Here is a 14722-nt window from a genome sequence, read left to right as displayed (position 1 = left end):
TCATTAGCCGCCTCCTGCACTGTAAATAAATAATTAAAAAAAAAACCAGTGTAGGTTCCCCAGTATTTTTGATAACCAGCCAGGCAAAACTCACAGCTGGGGAATGCAACCCTCGGCTGTCAGCTTCAACAAGGCTTTTTATTTAAAAATAACAAACACAGTTATACTCACCTAACGCCTAATTCCACCGAAGCCTTCGTTCTCCTGTAATAAACCAAGAATAAAAAACAACAATATCCCTCACCTATCCGTCGTTCTGTCCCACACCGTAATCCATGTCTGGGGGAAAAACAGTTTTCAACCTGGATGGTGCAAAGATGCGACCGTACCGGCTGAGAACCACTGGTGAATGAGCTGCTGCGAGTGCAGACTTAGCTCCCGGGTGATGTTATCGAGGTTATCTCCGGTCACTGAGGCTGCGTTCCCAGCCGGGCTGAACTGCAGTGACCTCGGTGAGATCCCCGCTAGCACCACGAGAAAACCTCTCACGGTCATAGCAGGGATCTCACCGAGGTTACCGGAGGTTACCCCTCTTTTACTGGAGTTATGTACAAGGGAAGAATCTACAAAGGGAGTTATGTACAAGGGAAGAAACTACAAAGAAACTTTTGGGAAAGAAAAAAAGTAGCAACAAGTGATGTTTAAAACTTAACCATTATTATGGTAGGTCATAAAAAGACAAAGACCCAGTCATAAGAACCTTAACCACCAACAAAACATACAATTTACAAAAATAATGACTAAAATTGATACGCAGGCACCTCAGTATCAACTGCATGATGCAACAATGGGTGCTCTAACAAGCACAGTATATACCACCTATCATTCCTTACTGTAATGATATGTATCTGTTATGGAAATGGTAAACTGCACGGAGATACATATTGCCAATTATAAAAATAGGAACAGTCTCACCAGACTTGTGCAGAAATGTCCATAAATGTTCCTGAAAGGTTCCTCACAAAGGGATATAGGATGGAAGCAGGGGCTGGCTGGCACTTTTCAGCCTGGGGGGCAATCACAAGGCGGTGGCCCTCCTTTTCCCTGCTTATATCTGGCCACTGCAATAAAGTAGCAGAGATAATAGGATTTGAAAACAGGCTGGTACACAGATATGGGAACGGAACGGAGCTTGTTGCATAGATATGGTAGCAGAACCAAGCTTACTCCAGAGATATGGGAGCAGAATCGAGCTTACTCCAAAGATATGGGAACAGAACAGAGCTTACTACAGAGATATGTGAGCAGAACAGAGCTTACTACAGAGATATGGGAGCAGAACAGAGCTTACTCCGGAGATAAGGGAACAGAACAGAGCTTACTATAGAGATATGGGAGCAGAATCGAGCTTACTGCAGAGATATGGGAGCAGAACCGAGCTTACTGCAGAGATATGGGAGCAGAACCGAGCTTACTCCAGTGATATGGGAGCAGAACCGAGCTTACTCCAGAGATATGGGAACAGAACAGAGCTTACTACAGAGAAATGGGAGCAGAACAGAGCTTACTATAGAGATATGGGAGCAGAACCAAGCTTACTACAGAGATATGGGAGCAGAACTGGGCTTACTACAGAGATATGGGAGCAGAACTGAGCTTACTACAAAGATATGGGAGCAGAACTGAGCTTACTGCAGAGATATGTTAGCAGAACTGAGCTTACTGCAGAGATATGGGCTCAGAACCGAGCTTACTACAGAGATATGGGAGCAGAACCGAGCTTACTGCAGAGATGTGGGAGCAGAACCGAGCTAACTAAATACATAAGGGAGCAGAACCAAGCTTAATAAGTCTACTACATGGAACCAAGCCTGCTACATAGAAACTGGAGCAGAACCGAGATTACGACATACATACAGTACCATAATCTAGATTACTACATTGATACAGTACCAGCACCAAGCTTACTGCTTAGATATGGTGCCATAACGGAGCATACTTACAAACATACATACAACAATACGGCTACGCAGCGCCTAGTACTATCACCACTACACAGCAAATACATAATATTATAATATCACCATTACCTCTACATGAAAATACACTCTATACAAAGACCAATGATGCAACCATACACTCCCTGACAGGAGTTATGTCGCTTATCCATGTTATGTAAATAAAAGCTTTTAACCTGACATTAAATTCATCCATTGGTTGTATAAATTATTCTTTTGAAAGCTGAAACCCTCCGAAATGTGGTTTAGGTTAAGAAAATAAATTGTCATCAATGCAGAAATATTGATCAGTTAACCCCTTCAAGACCCAGCCTATTTTGACCTTAAAGACCTTGCCGTTTTTTGCAATTCTGACCAGTGTCCCTTTATGAGGTAATAACTCAGGAACGCTTCAACGGATCCTAGCGGTTCTGAGATTGTTTTTTCGTGACATATTGGGCTTCATGTTAGTGGTAAATTTAGGTCAATAAATTCTGCATTTATTTGTGATAAACACGGAAATTTGGCGAAAATTTTGAAAATTTCGCAATTTTCACATTTTGAATTTTTATTCTGTTAAACCAGAGAGATATGTGACACAAAATAGTTAATAAATAACATTTCCCACATGTTTACTTTACATCAGCACAATTTTGGAAACAAAATTTTTTTTTGTTAGGAAGTTATAAGGGTTAAAATTCGACCAGCGATTTGTCATTTTTACAACGAAATTTACAAAACCATTTTTTTTAGGGACCACCTCACATTTGAAGTCAGTTTGAGGGGTCTATATAGCTGAAAATACCCAAAAGTGACACCATTCTAAAAACTGCACCCCTCAAGGTACTCAAAACCACATTCAAGAAGTTTATTAACCCTTCAGGTGCTTCACAGCAGCAGAAGCAACATGGAAGGAAAAAATGAACATTTAACTTTTTAGTCACAAAAATTATCTTTTAGCAACAATTTTTTTATTTTCCCAATGGTAAAAGGAGAAACTGAACCACGAACGTTGTTGTCCAATTTGTCCTGAGTACGCTGATACCTCATATGTGGGGGTAAACCACTGTTTTGGCGCACGGCAGGGCTTGGAAGGGAAGGAGCGCCATTTGACTTTTTGAATCAAAAATTGGCTCCACTCTTTAGCGGACACCATGTCACGTTTGGAGAGCCCCCGTGTGCCTAAAAATTGGAGCTCCCCCACAAATGACCCCATTTTGGAAACTAGACGCCCCAAGGAACTTATCTAGATGCATAGTGAGCACTTTGAACCCCCAGGTGCTTCACAAATTGATCCGTAAAAATGAAAAAGTACTTTTTTTTCACAAAAAAATTCTTTTAGCCTCAATTTTTTCATTTTCACATGGGCAACAGGATAAAATGGATCCTAAAATGTGTTGGGCAATTTCTCCTGAGTACACCAATACCTCACATGTGGAGGTAAACCACTGTTTGGGCACATGGTAAGGCTCGGAAGGGAAGGAGCGCCATTTGACTTTTTGAATGAAAAATTATTTCCATCGTTAGCGGACACCATGTCGCGTTTGGATAGCTCCTGTGTGCCTAAACATTGGCGCTCCCCCACAAGTGACCCCATTTTGGAAACTAGACCCCCCAAGGAACTAATTTAGATGCCTAGTGAGCACTTTAAACCCTCAGGTGCTTCACAAATTGATCTGTAAAAATGAAAAAGTAATTTTTTTTCACAAAAAAATTCTTTTCGCCTCAATTTTCTCATTTTCACATGGGCAGTAGGATAAAATGGATCATAAAATTTGTTGGGCAATTTCTCCCGAGTACGCCGATACCTCATATGTGGGGGTAAACCACTGTTTGGGCACTCGGCAGGGCTCGGAAGAGAAGGCGCGCCATTTGACTTTTTGAATGGAAAATTAGCTCCAATTGTTAGCGGACACCATGTCGCGTTTGGAGAGCCCCTGTGTGCCTAAACATTGGAGCTCCCCCACAAGTGACCCCATTTTGGAAACTAGACCCCCCAAGGAACTTATCTAGATGCATATTGAGCACTTTAAACCCCCAGGTGCTTCACAGAAGTTTATAACGCAGAGCCATGAAAATAAAAAATAATTTTTCTTTCCTCAAAAATGATTTTGTAGCCTGGAATTTCCTATTTTGCCAAGGATAATAGGAGAAATTGGACCCCAAATATTGTTGTCCAGTTTGTCCTGAGTACGCTGATACCCCATATGTGGGGGTAAACCACTGTTTGGGCGCACGGCAGGGCTCGGAAGGGATGGCACGCCATTTGGCTTTTTAAATGGAAAATTAGCTCCAATCATTAGCGGACACCATGTCACGTTTGGAGAGCCCCTGTGTGCCTAAACATTGGAGATCCCCCAGAAATGACACCATTTTAGAAACTAGACCCCCAAAGGAACTAATCTAGATGTGTGGTGAGGACTTTGAACCCCCAAGTGCTTCACAGAAGTTTATAACGCAGAGCCATGAAAATAAAAAAAAAAATTATTTTCTCAAAAATGATCTTTTAGCCTGCAATTTTTTATTTTCCCAAGGGTAACAGGAGAAATTTGACCCCAAAAGTTGTTGTCCAGTTTCTCCTGAGTACGCTGATACCCCATATGTGGGGGTAAATCACTGTTTGGGCACATGCCGGGGCTCGGAAGTGAAGTAGTGACGTTTTGAAATGCAGACTTTGATGGAATGCTCTCTGGGCGTCACGTTGCGTTTGCAGAGCCCCTGATGTGGCTTAACAGTAGAAACCCCCCACAAGTGACCCCATTTTGGAAACTAGACCCCCAAAGGAACTTATCTAGATGTGTGGTGAGCACTTTGAACCCCCAAGTGCTTCATAGAAGTTTATAATGCAGAGCCGTGAAAATAATAAATACGTTTTCTTTCCTCAAAAATAATTATTTAGCCCAGAATTTTTTAATTTTCCCAAGGGTAACAGGAGAAATTTGACCCCAATATTTGTTGTCCAGTTTCTCCTGAGTACGGTGATACCCCATATGTGGGGGTAAACTACTGTTTGGGCACATGCCGGGGCTTGGAATTGAAGTAGTGACGTTTTGAAATGCAGACTTTGATGGAATGCTCTGCGGGCGTCACGTTGCGTTTGCAGAGCCCCTGATGTGCCTAAACAGTAGAAACCCCCCACAAGTGACCCCATTTTGGAAACTAGACCCTGAAAGGAACTTATCTAGATGTGTGGTGAGCACTTTGAACCCCCAAGTGCTTCATAGAAGTTTATAATGCAGAGCCGTGAAAATAATAAATACGTTTTCTTTCCTCAAAAATAATTATTTAGCCCAGAATTTTTTATTTTCCCAAGGGTTACAGGAGAAATTGGACCCCAAAAGTTGTTGTCCAGTTTCTCCTGAGTACGCTGATACCCCATATGTGGGGGTAAACCACTGTTTGGGCACACGTCGGGGCTCAGAAGGGAAGTAGTGACTTTTGAAATGCAGACTTTGATGGAATGGTCTGCGGGTGTCACGTTGCGTTTGCAGAGCCCCTGGTGTGCCTAAACAGTAGAAACCCCCCACAAGTGACCCCATTTTAGAAACTAGACCCCCCAAGGAACTTATCTAGATATGTGGTGAGCACTTTGAACCCCCAAGTGCTTCACAGACGTTTACAACGCAGAGCCGTGAAAATAAAAAATCATTTTTCTTTCCTCAAAAATTATGTTTTAGCAAGCATTTTTTTAGATTCACAAGGGTAACAGGAGAAATTGGACCCCAGTAATTGTTGCGCAGTTTGTCCTGAGTATGCTGGTACCCCATATGTGGGGGTAAACCACTGTTTGGGCACACGTCAGGGCTCGGAAGTGAGGGAGCACCATTTGACTTTTTGAATACGAGATTGGCTGGAATCAATGGTGGCGCCATGTTGCGTTTGGAGACCCCTGATGTGCCTAAACAGTGGTAACCCCTCAATTCTACCTCCAACACTAACCCCAACACACCCCTAACCCTAATCCCAACTGTAGCCATAATCCTAATCACAACCCTAACCCCAACACACCCCTAACCACAACACTAACCCCAACACACCCCTAACCCTAACCACAACCCTAATTCCAACCCTAACCCTAAGGCTATGTGCCCACATTGCGGATTCGTGTGAGATATTTCCGCACCATTTTTGAAAAATCTGCGGGTAAAAGGCACTGTGTTTTACCTGCGGATTTTCCGCGGATTTCCAGTGTTTTTTGTGCGGATTTCACCTGCGGATTCCTATTGAGGAACAGGTGTAAAACGCTGCGGAATCCGCACAAAGAATTGACATGCTGCGGAAAATACAACGCAGCGTTCCCGCGCGGTATTTTCCGCACCATGGGCACAGCGGATTTGGTTTTTCATATGTTTACATGGTACTGTAAACCTGATGGAACACTGCTGCGAATCCGCAGCCAAATCCGCACCGTGTGCACATAGCCTAATTCTAAAGGTATGTGCACACGCTGCGGAAAACGCTGCGGATCCGCAGCAGTTTCCCATGAGTGTACAGTTCAATGTAAACCTATGGGAAACAAAAATCGCTGTACACATGCTGCGGAAAAACTGCACGGAAACGCAGCGGTTTACATTCCGCAGCATGTCACTTCTTTGTGCGGATTCCGCAGCGGTTTTACAACTGCTCCAATAGAAAATCGCAATTGTAAAACCGCAGTGAAATGCGCAGAAAAAAACGCGGTAAATCCGCCATAAATCCGCAGCGGTTTAGCACTGCGGATTTATCAAATCCGCAGCGGAAAAATCCGCAGAGGACCAGAATACGTGTGCACATACCGAAACCCTAACCCTAGCCCTAACCCTAGCCCTAACCCTACCCCTAACCCTACCCCTAGCCCTACCCCTAACCCTACCCCTAACCCTACCCCTACCCCTAACCCTACCCCTACCCCTAACCCTACCCCTAACCCTACCCCTAACCCTAACCCTATTCTAACAGTGGAAAAAAAAAAATTTCTTTATTTTTTTATTGTCCCTACCTATGGGGGTGACAAAGGGGGGGGGGGGGGGTCATTTATTATTTTTTTTATTTTGATCACTGAGATAGATTATATCTCAGTGATCAAAATGCACTTTGGAACGAATCTGCCGGCCGGCAGATTCGGCGGGCGCACTGCGCATGCGCCCGCCATTTTGGAAGATGGCGGCGCCCGGGAGAAGACGGACGGGACCACGGCTGGATCGGTAAGTATGATGGGGTGGGGGGGGACCACGGGGGGGGGATCGGAGCACGGGGGGGGGAATCGGAGCGCGGGAGGGGTGGAACGGAGCGCGGGGGGCGTGGAACGGAGCACGGGGGGGCTGGAATGGAGCACGGGGGGGTTGAACGGAGCACGGGGGGGGTGGATCGGAGTGCAGGGGGGGTGATTGGAGCACGGGGGGGTGATTGGAGCACGGGGGGAGCGGACACGAGCACGGGGGGGAGCGGAGCACTGGACGGAGGGGAGCCGGAGTAGTGTACCGGCCAGATCGGGGGGGTGGGGGGGCGATCGGAGGGGTGGGGTGGGGGCACACTAGTATTTCCAGCCATGGCCGATGATATTTCAGCATCGGCCATGGCTGGATTGTAATATTTCACCCGTTATAATGGGTGAAATATTACAAATCGCTCTGATTGGCAGTTTCACTTTCAACAGCCAATCAGAGCGATCGTAGCCACGAGGGGGTGAAGCCACCCCCCCTGGGCTAAACTACCACTCCCCCTGTCCCTGCAGATCGGGTGAAATGGGAGTTAACCCTTTCACCCGATCTGCAGGGACGCGATCTTTCCATGACGCCGCATAGGCGTCATGGGTCGGAATGGCACCGACTTTCATGACGCCTACGTGGCGTCATGGGTCGGGAAGGGGTTAATGGACACAGAATGGTCAGATTTTGGAAAGAAAACAGTTTTGCCGCCCACAGAAAGTAATGTGATATTCAAACAAATAATTAACTTAAAATACAAATATATGTTGCATAACATTGGTGAATGATGTTGTGGTGCTATTAGAGTCATATTTAATATTTTGTGTGACTTCCATGAGCTTGAAGGACTGCATCCATGCGGTTCAACAGTGATTCATACAATTTATTAATGAAGTCATCAGGAATAGCAAAGAATGCAGTCTTACATGCCTTCCAGAGTTCACCCAGATTCTTTGGTTTTGTCTTCCAAGTTTCATCTTTCATCCTACCCCAAACATGCTCAATGATGTTCATGTCTGGTGACTGGGCTGGCCAGTCCTTGAGCACCTTGATCTTTTTTGCCTGGAGGAACTTTGTTGTAGAGATGGATGTATGAGATGGAGCACCATCCTGCTGCAGAATCTGACCCCTTTTATGATTTGGAATATAAGAAGTAGCTAATACTTCTTGATATTTTAGGCTATTGATATTGCCTTCCACCTTGCAAATGTTTTGCACACCCCCATACTGAATGTAACCCCAGCCATGATGTTTCCACCGAATTTAACTGTTTTCTGGGTGTATTTTGGATCCATACGGGCTCCAGTAGGTCTCCTGCAGTATTTGCGGCTGCTGTGGTGTAATTCTACTGAAGATTCATCAGAGAAATCCACCTTCTGCCACTTTTCCAGCGTCCATCTGTTTAGCAGGCTGTGGGGCTTTGCAGATGTCACACGGCTTTTTATTTACCTTTTGCTTAGTGCTGGCTTCTGGGCACTGATACGACCATCGAGGCCATTTCGAGACAGAATCATACAAACTGTTCTAGTTGACACAGGGACTTGAAGTGACCAGGCCTGTTGGAGTTCTGCTGCATTGGAAGAGGGGCTTGCTTTGGATTTTCTAACCAAAAAACATTCCTTCTGAGCAGTTGTCTTGCGGGGTCTGCTGGACCTCGGCTTGTCAAACACATCTCCAGTCTCTTCAAATCTTTTTTTAATTCTTTGTACTTGACGCTGAGACACATTAAAGGTGCCCGCCACCTCTGCAGTGGATCTGGTCTCTTGATAATCCAGGCTTTGGTCGCAGGGTGGATTTTTGGCATGTTGTCAGAGCCTAAGTTGCAGTTCAAGTGAAGGTCTGGGGTGCTGGGTTTCTTTTTATACACACACACTAATTAACCGATCATTTACTGAGCACACGTGAGGATGTAAACTAAGATTGGGTGCATTATATGACCAGGCGACAAAATTTTTGTCTTGCTAAAATCTGACCATTCTGTGTCCATTAACTGATCAATATTTCTGCATTGATGCAAATTTATTTTCTTAACCTAAACCACATTTTGGAGGGTTTCAACTTTTAAAAGAATAATTTATACAACCAATGGATGAATTTAACGTCAGGTTATAAGCTTTTATTTACATAACATGGATAAGCGACATAACTTCTGTCAGGGAGTGTACACCTTTTACTACTTGTATACTACAATACTGATCATTAATTTAAAAAAAAATCACAATACTAAGTGCCATTGTATACCAGAACTCTGTATTTACTGTCAGTGTAAAGATAATACAGTGATCACTGGTGACATTATACACAGGAGATCTGTATAAGGTGTCGGTGTACAGGTAATACAGTGATCACCACTGCCAGTGACATTATACACAAGAGCTTTGTATATAATATACAGTGTATAGTGTCAGTGTATAGGTAACACACTGACTCACTAGTGACGTCTCTAGCTGAAGTCCTTCATCTTTGCTTTTCATTTTCATCCAGCACAGACCGCCATCACTTCTTCCAGCCAGGACTCGTCTCTGCACAAAATAACACAGTTACCTAGAGCATGGCTTCCAGAGCACAGTCCCCACTTTTTCCCTTTCTTCTACACTACACATCTGAATACAGAGGTGCACCCACAATCAATATATAATTGGTTATTATGCAACCTCATAGATTGTAAGCTTGCAAGAAGGGCCCTCATTCCTTTTGGTATCTGTTGATCTATGTGTTTATTGTTATGCTTAATGTCCATTGTCTGTACAAGTCCCCTCTAAAATGTAAAGTGTTGCGGAATATGTTGGCACTATAGAAATAAATTATAATTATTATTTATTATTATTAACCCACCATTCCAAATATAAATTATAATCCACCACTGTGCACCCACTAACTATAAATAGCCACTTTCCCCATTTAATATATAATTTAATTAGCACCTGTACTCTTTCCCCAATTCATTACCAGTCACTTCATCCTCAACGCCCTCCACTATGTGCCTACCACTCTAACCCTAACACCGATTCATTATAGTTACATGCCCCTCCCGCCACAATTCATTGTCATGTCTTTCTCTCCCACCCTCTATTCATTATCAACTGCTCTACCCCACATTCAATACATCATTTACTCCCCCACCCCTAAAATTCATTATTTGTTCTTCCCCTATATCATCATTTGCTCTCCCCACCCCCTCTTCAATTAAATTGCTGTCCCCTGTCCCTCACACTGAATTCATCATTTGCAGTCCCCCCTCTTTAATTTGAAGTCCCCTTACTTAAATCATTGCAGTCCCCTATCACCCCCTCACTTCACCTGCAGTGCCCCTTCATCATTTGCAGCCCCCTATCCCCCTTCCATTTAATCATGAGCAGTACCACCTCAGACACTTCATCATGTGCAGTCTTGCAGTCACCTTCCCCCCACTTCATGTGCAGTCCCCATTACCCACCCACTTCATCATGTGCAGTCCCCTTACCCATCACTTCATCTTGTGCAGTCATCCTTACCCCCCACTTCATGTGCAGTCCATCTTACCCCTCACTTTATCATGTGCAGTCCCCATTACCCCCCACTTCATGTGTAGTTCACCTTACCCCCCACTTCATCATGTGCAGTCCCCCTTACCCCCACTTCATCATCTGCAGCCCCACTCCCCCATTTCATCACGTGCAGTCCCCCTTACTCCCTCCCACTTCATCATGTGCAGTCCCCCTTACTCCCCACTTCATGTGCAGCCCCACTCTCCCTTCATCATGCCCAATCCCCCTTACCCCCACATCATGATGTGCGGCCCCATTCCACCATGTACAGCCCCACTCTCCCCACTTCATCATGTGCAGTCTCCTTTATCCACTAAACTCCATCATGTCCAGCCCCACACCCCCTTCATCATGTGCAGCCCCACTCCATCATGTACAGCCCTACTCAACCTTCATCATGTGCAGCCCCACTTACCCCCTCACTCCATCATGTGCAGTCTCCTTTAACCCCCAAATTCCATCATGTGCAGTCTCCTTACACCCCCCCACACTTAATCACTTGCAGTTACCCACCATAAAATTTATTTTATAAAGAAAACAAAAAAGTTTTTCATACTTACCTCATACATACTTACCTCACCAGTCGCTCCCCTGCAGCACCTCTCTGCTTCTAGCTTTCGGGACATGTCAGCGCGTGCGTGAGGATGCCATCGCGCATGTTCGACACCTAACCTGGAAGTATAGAGAACATGAAGGGAGCAGAAGCTGTGCAGCCATCAAGGTGAGCGCCAAGCATAGCTCCTGGTCCCAGCACAGACATGTGCGCTAACTGTGATGCGGCTGTGTCTGCTGCAGTACAGCGGACATGGCTGCGCACAATTTGCTGTGTGGCTGTAGCCACCACCAGGCAGCCGGCCCTGAACAGCTGCTGGGGGAGTGGCCCGGGGGGTATATGCCTCTTTGCCACCTGGGCCAGTCATCCCCTGGATGGAAGACAGAAGAGACATCCTTAAAAAAAGCTTCAGTCCAGTCACCGATCACCCAGGACCTGGATTATCTCCCGTCATGCTTCATCAACACAGATTCATCAGGGGAGGATATACTGTATAGCTGCCTTGTCCTTAGCAGCTCCAAAATGACCAAACAGAGTTCTCCACAGTCTGCCCGCTTGTTTGATCTCCCTTATAAATGGTATAATACTTCATGGCACTGGAAGTTCCGGACACCTGTGTGCAGTGGAATTCATGCGTGAGGCACATGATATCACTTCCAGGTGTCGGGAAGCGGTGGAACGCATAGGTGGAACTTAAGGTGGATGGCACGTTACCGCTAGGCGCCGGATGTTTTTTGAAACGCTCCCAGGGAGCAGGGATGTGGCGTTATTTTCTTACTATTGCACCAACAGTTGTCTCCTTCTCACCCAGCGTGTTACTTATGGTTTTGTAGCCCATTCCAGCTTTGTGCAGGTCTATGATCTTGTCCCTGACATCCTTAGAAAGCTCTTTGGTCTTGCCTATGTTATAGAGGTTAGAGTATGACTGATTAATTGAGTCTGCAGGTAAGGAGTTGATTAGGAGCGTCTGACTGGTCTGTAGGAGCCAGAACTCTTAGGCCTCTTTCACATTTCCATCTTTTGTCCTCTGTCGCAATCCGTCGTTTTGGGCAAAAAACGGATCCTGCAACTGTGCTTGTAGGATGCGTTTTTTGCCCATACACTTGTATTAGCAACGGATCGCGACAGATGGCCACACGTCGCGTCCGTCGTGTGACGGATCCGTCGTGTTTTGGCGGACGCGACAGACAAAAAATATTCAATGTAACGTTTTTTTGTCCGTCACGTCCGCCATTTTCTACTGCGCATGTGCGGCCGAAACTCCGTCCCTCCTCCCCGGACTGCGTTGAAAAACTGCTTCCACTGCCCACGTCATGCAGAAATTTCACAATGTCCGTCGGTACGTCGGCCCTACGCATAGCGATGGACCCGTACTCACAGAAATGTGAAAGAGGCCTTAATGGTTGGTAGGGGATCAAATACTCATTTCTCACTGCAAAATGCAAATACATTTATATAATTTATACAATGTGATTTCCTGGATATTATTTTTGATATTCTATCTCTCAATGTTAAAATTAAACTACCCTTAAAATTATAGACTGTTCGTGTCTTTGTCTGTGGGAAAACTTACAAAATCAGCAAGGGATCAAATACTTATTTCCCCCACTGTAGGTGTGCTCAGCCAACAGTTTAATGTGAATTGGAGCCTTCTGATTATTCCCCAACAGATGATGTTGGAGTAAATAAGGGTCGGGCAATGTGAATTTTAATGCTGACCCTTTTGTTTTTGCAGGGGATAAGCCTATGTCAGTGACTTCTTCTGCTCTCCACTTTTGAAACACATGAACCTTTGGTCAGGTAAAGCGTTTCTGTGTATACAGGAGTTGGGAGAGAAATCGCTGTCAGCCGAACAATCATTCGTTTGACAGCTATATAATGTAATGGCTCTGTGCAGAGAACTCTACAGAAATTGTGCAGCCTGGGAGAAGAACTACAGACAAAAGTGATAGGATAATAGGATAATATTCAGCTGTCTAACATAAATCTCCCCCAAATCCCACATCACCAGTCTTGCAGTACTGCTTTACTGGAATTACTTTTTTCTCCTGGCTCTAGGGCAACTTGAAAATAAGCCCAAACAAGGGATAAATGCTCTGAAACCAATGACATCTCATCTATGCCGTAGCAGAAGATTATTTTCCATAGATTTGTCTTTTAAAGAGGACCCTTCACCAGGTCAGAAGTGGCCAGTTTTTTTTCTTATTATATTTCTGCTGTTCCCTTGAGTAATCTGATTTTTATTTTTTTAGAATCCGTCATATGGTTCCAGGGAGGTGTGGCTCACAGAGCAGCCTAAAGACATGCCCTAGAGAATCCTGTGAGCCACACCCCCTTTGCACAGGGTAATAATAGGAATAAATGTAAATGAATAAAATAAGGGCAAAAACTAATCAATTTTGATCTAGTGATAGTCCATCTTTAAGTTTTACTTTAGCATGATTCCTTTTCTTGGGTAAATCATACTTACCAACTCTTATTTGAAACATTTGGGTGGCTTACGGTTAGAACTCTCTTGATAAATCTCATCGGAAGTATGGCTTTCTGAAGGTGCCTTATGGGTAATGCTGAGATGCTTCCTAATCAGACAGAATCCTAGTATGTAAATATACCTTAATCTTATTTATGCCATAAAGTTGGCCCAAAAACCAAGACTATACCCAAGCAACCCTCATTGTAAGTCAATATGCACATTGGAGTCCCTCAAGAATTGTCAAATTTCCATACAATCTCACTAGCATGCTCATTCCAGCCCTAACCCATCTCTTCAACCAATTCCTATCTTCTGGTACCTTCCCTTCTGCCTTCAAACATGGCACCATCACACCCATCCTCAAAAAACTAACCTTGACCCAACTGCTATGCCCAGCTATCGACCCATATCACTGCTCCCGTTTACTTCAAAACTCCATGAGCAGCATGTCCATGCTCAACTTTCCTCCCACCTCTCATCTAACTCTCTCCTCGACAACCTCCAACTGGCTTCCTCCCCCACCACTCCACCAAAACTGCCCTGACCAAAATTACTAATGATTTACAGCCAAAACTAACAGACAGGTCTCCATCCTCCTCCTTCTCGACCTGTCCTCTGCCCTCGACACAGTCGACCACTGTCTACTGCTACAGCACATTTACCATAGTACTACTGCACATTTACTGTTTCCCACACCCACAATACCTCCTCATCCCGCCCTCTCTCTGTTGGAGTCCCTCAAGGCTCCGTCCTAGGGCCCCTACTTTTTTCCATCTATACTCTTGGCCTAGGACAACTCATAAAGTCCCATGGCTTTCAGTACCACCTGTATGTGGATGAAAATCAGATCTACCATTCTGGCCCAGATGTCACCTCTCTGCTGTCCAGAATCCCAGAGTGTAAATCAGCCATATCCTCCTTCTTCACCTCTCGCTTCCTAAAACTCAATGTAGACAAAACTGAACTCATCATCTTTCCCCCATCTCGCGTATCCCCATACCTGATCTGTCTATTATGGTAAATGGCATCATGCTCTCTCCCGCACT

This window comes from Ranitomeya imitator, chromosome 3 (assembly GCF_032444005.1).
Source record: "Ranitomeya imitator isolate aRanImi1 chromosome 3, aRanImi1.pri, whole genome shotgun sequence".
Taxonomy (NCBI): Eukaryota; Metazoa; Chordata; class Amphibia; order Anura; family Dendrobatidae; genus Ranitomeya; species Ranitomeya imitator.
This window is presented reverse-complemented; position numbering follows the sequence as displayed.